The sequence below is a fragment of the Cryptomeria japonica genome, chromosome 6, assembly GCF_030272615.1.
Source record: "Cryptomeria japonica chromosome 6, Sugi_1.0, whole genome shotgun sequence".
Lineage (NCBI taxonomy): Eukaryota > Viridiplantae > Streptophyta > Pinopsida > Cupressales > Cupressaceae > Cryptomeria > Cryptomeria japonica.
The window spans coordinates 608663283-608668210 of NC_081410.1; the positions used below are offsets into that span (position 1 = coordinate 608663283).

The 4928-nt window shown below is 30.7% G+C and overlaps 1 long non-coding RNA gene across 1 annotated transcript; it reads right to left on the bottom strand.

The window, feature by feature from the left end:
- Window positions 1-2354: 2354 nt before the first annotated feature.
- LOC131055028 (uncharacterized) lies at window positions 2355-4628 on the bottom strand. The gene is made up of 3 exons (XR_009108116.2): window positions 4438-4628; window positions 2713-2803; window positions 2355-2610 (listed from the first exon to the last, which is right to left on the bottom strand). It is a non-coding gene; the product is annotated as an uncharacterized LOC131055028 (long non-coding RNA).
- Between the last annotated feature and the right edge of the window lie 300 nt (window positions 4629-4928).

A 4928-nucleotide genomic window follows, 5' to 3' on the forward strand; every position in this document is an offset into this window, starting at 1 on the left:
GCTATGGTTATGGTTGGTATAACCCTTGTATAAGAAAATATAATACATAGTTGAATCTAGGGATTTGTAAGAAAGTAATAAAGATATTGCAAGTATGAGGGTTTTATCTAGGTTATTTTTGAAGATTTGAGGTTTTGGGGTTGCAGATGTGGTTAGTTTTTGTAGATATGAGGTTATCAATCTAAGCTCAAATTTTATTTTTTTGGGGGGTTTTCACTAAGAGGTTTTTATAAGTAAGTTTCATAGATGACTCGTAGGACAAAAAAATAAAAATTCACTGGATCTAGGAGGCTCGGGAGATGAAGATTGACATTAAATTTGACCTATTTTTGGCTACATGAAAAAATGAATTTTTTTCATCCCATGTCCTAGTCATACTGTAAGATGATGTCAATAGAAGGTGATAAAAAAAAGTTAATTCCTACACATCTTTTTAAAAGAAAATTAAAAATAAAAATAAGAATTTAAAAATATTATTGGTAGGGGGTCCATAGTCCCCAAGTACTACTTGCGTCAGCCTATGGTAATAACCTAGACAATTTTCATCTATTAAAGATGTAAGATAATGTTAACCACTAGGCTGATGAGCTTCAACTCTTACGACCTAGGCCACCAATCCCAAGGGGACCAACCCCTAGCCCTTGTGGGGCATAAATATTTTTCTTTTTTAATTCTACCATTTAAAAATTAAACTTATTTAACATATAATTTTGGGTTCTTTGTCACCTAATTACTAACTCACTTCCTAAGAACCACCAATGTCCCATCTTCATGAGTGGGTTATCTTTTGGCCACCTGTAGTGTCATAAATTGTAACCTCTTTACAATTTCACAATCCTTTTTGGGCCTTTGCTTTAGTGTGTTCCCTCAAAGATCATTTTAAGCCTATTTCTAGCCTTGTCACTACCAAATTATCATCATACACTCATTTGGTGACTAGATGCTATGTTCTAGGACCTTCTACTCTACAACCACCCTTCTCTATTCCTTTTCTAGGGTGGACTAGGGTTCCTATCACCATATTTCTAGTGGACTATGGTGCTAATGCCACAATCCCTCCAAAAAGGACCCAAAATCAAACTTGTGTGAGTGTTAGTTCCTACCATTTATTTTCTGATCTTGATGATTTCATATGCCCATTGGAAGTCGGTCTAAAATAGGAAATACCTTGTGAACCCTATATAAAGGCACCATATCTAATTCATTTTATCATCTAGCAAGTTCATAAGTTACAAGTTACATCATTGAGCAAGCGTTATTCAAAACTATCTTCAAAATTTGAGCATTATTGAGCAACAATTTGTACATCAACCTACACACAAGTATGTTTTCTTGATTGATCTTGTTATGTATTTTCATATCATGTTATTGAATGAACCCTTGAAGGACATACGTAAAGAGAATTGCATCACTCCTATTATCAATATCATTTTAATTCAACATTTCCTTTCAGATTTAGCCTGTACCCTACTAGGGATAAGCTCTCGTTTATTCATCATCATAGCTTTTATGGAGGTGGAAACACCAACATGGGGCTTGACTTAGGAAATCCCCTATACAACACAACATTTTTTTATTTTTTGTGTGTGCGGGTTATAGATATGGCAACACAAAGTTATGGAATTGCATTGAAAAAACTGAGACATATAGTTCTAGACTTTGAATAGGTGAAAACTCATGGACCATTGCAATTTTCACATGTGACCAATAATTTTTGGTTGAAATTTGAAGGGAATGATCTATAGAGCATCCTGATCTAGAAACTAAATTTTTAGCTGACAAATGCACCTCTAGGTCTAGGGCACCTAGTACACTTCATGGAGTTTTAAAAATGTGCAAATAATACTTTCCATATTTACTATTATACTTTTTTTTTTTTTTAAAGATTTTTATATTTTTATTATATACAATTACAAAGTTAGAATCAAAATTATATATAATCTAACTTTCTCACATGTTAGTTTAAATAAAGTGATTCACTAATTATATTGACAAGCATCCTATAGTGATAGTAGGGGAGATAAGCATATGATCTCATGATTGTGTAAAAAAATTGTTTATTTTTATCTTATGTTTGGCATTCATTTATATATCAAAGTACCAATATTTAATAAAATATCTAATCAATGATGTCATCTACTAAGAAAATGGCTCTTAGTGAAATATAAAGTAAATGAATTTGTTTTAATTTAAAATAATGACAATAGAAATAAAATTTATAATCTATATTTTGTTTGATTTGTCGCATAAATAAAATAATTGTCATAGAATGATATCTCTGAATGTGTATCAGTAGAGACATTATATTATAATAATAATAATAATAATGTAAAATCATATTGGCTAGTGACCAATTTCATAAATCGGGACATAAATTTATAACAAGTGGCTAGATACAATAAATCTAAGATACGAGCTTATGAGAAATGACTAATTAGAATAAATGAAGACATAACTTCATCTTACCACTAATCTACAAGATATTACATAAATTTGAATATTACAATATCTTTCCATATAATTTATTATCAAATATAACAACAAGATCGAAGCATATGTCCTCATATACAACATTCCTCACACAACCAACAACAACACAAGCCCGCTAAGCTGCAATCACAAACAAAAATAAATAAATGTAAGAATATAACTTTATTTTATACATATAAGAATTGCAAATTATGAGTGAAGAATTAAATGAGAGGCACATACCATCCTTCTATACAACCTTTCTCTCCTCTACTTTGTGTTTTGACAGGACCCGCTTCTACATATTGTGATGGTGGAGCTTGAGTGGGATACCCTAAAAGAAAAGAAAATACATTTGATAATATTTTGTTAAATTAATAAATAATTAATTAAAAAAAAAGAAATTTATTATATTATATAATATAAATTAAAATAAATTTCAATTTAAAAAAAAAAATCTAATGATAAAAATATTATTAATCTTAAATAAAATTTATAATTATAAAATTATTAATAATTTTTGGTATCTTCAATAAAATTAAAATCAAACTTCAAAGAACTTTCTAATAATGATATTATCAATCTTAAATATAACATCTCATTTCATGGGATCTTTGAAATCAAAACTTTATCACAAGAAGGCGTGGTCTATATAATAACCTATTATTTTATTTTATTTTTAACATAGATCATTCTTTTTATGAAATGAAAGATGATTACAAATCTATCATAATGTTTTTTTGTGATGAATAAGTCTTGTTTAATCTTTTATTAAATATAAAAGATAATAGTACATAATTGAATGGCCACTGGTAAAAAAAAGATGACAAACCTAATAATAGGGACCAAGTCTAAATAACTCTAAGCAACTAAAATAATCAAAACAAAAGAGGATCTTTATCATTAGGGTTTTCCCAAACAACTCCAAAAACAACATCAACCATAGACTCCCAACCTAGGAGAGCACCCCCGTCATAAAAAATATCTTCCATGATAATATATAATATTATAACAAATTCAAAATATTAATGAAAAACACCATTCTAAATTTGATGAATTATAAATACCTTACAGTCTATTACCAAAATAAATGGCAACCCTTGAGCATGTATTCTCATTAATTTTATCAAATTTTCACAATCCATTAGTTAATCACTTAGTTGCTTTTGGATTTGATTGTGTGACTCTTTTTTGCATCAACGTTCTGGATCACACTCTTTGATCCATCATCACCATGCAAGAAAGTATCAAGAGATGTAGAAATGTAAATTGCGGACGTAGACTCACTTAAGGTGATATTTGAAGGGGAAAGGAGATGAGAAGAAGCATGTGGAACAGAAAGGGTGAGAGAGAGTGGATGTAGAAATGTAAATTGCATACTTACTCACTTAAAGGCGATATTTGATGGGGAAAGGATATGGGAAGAAGCATGCGGAATGAGAAGGATGAGAGAGAGTGGATGTAGAAATGTAAATTGCAGACTTAGACTCACTTAAGGTGATATTTGAAGGGGAAAGGAGATGGGAAGAATCACACGAAACGAGAAAGATGTTGGAGAGTGATCCGAAACGCTGACACAAAAAAGAGACATACAATCAAATCTATAAACGACTAAACGATGTATTGTCATTGTTTAAGAACTCACACTTAATATCAGATTACAGACATCCTTTTACTTGTAAAATCTTAAAATATAAGAAACAAAATCTTGAAGAAAATGAATAAAAACTCTGTAACTTCAAACCAGATATAAAAAATGAAACAAAAACTCTAAATTTGAACCAGATATAGCCTCTCCCCACTCCAAAAGAAAAACCCATTTCTGACACAGAAGATGGAAACCCATTTCCAAACTCTTCCTGACAGATCTAAAACTGAAGTATCCATTGACCACCATTAACTCCATACACAACAACTCTTTCATAAACAACTATAAGATGAAAGAAAAGAAAGGCAAAAAATTTTTACCTGGAGGAGGATATCCTTCTGGAGAAGCAGCAGGTGGTGTTACAGCAGTAGGCTTCTGTTGTTCAGACATTCTGTCAAAAGTTGTACTGATTTCAGATCTTCACTTAAAAATGGGTTTTCTGCTTCAATTGAATTGGGAATTGGGTGTTGTTGTATTAGTATTTGTAGAGGATTTATACAGAGAGCCTTTTCTTAATGTCAAAGATGGTGATCTGGAAAGTGTCATCTACCATATAAAATTGGTTTGGTTGTCTGATCTTTTTCTTTTGAGAAAGAGGCAGCTAAAAAGAATTGATAGGCTGGTAATTAGAATCCAAAGGGTTAGTTATTTGGTAGATCATAGCTTAGATTACACGTATCAGTGTGGTCCCTTCATTCAGTCGGTGATAGCTTTAGTTGCTACGCGTTTCTTTTTTGCATTTAAACCGCGTAAAATTTGTATACCCTAGTATTTTAATACATTAAAAAATGAAATAATTCAAGGCTAGTAT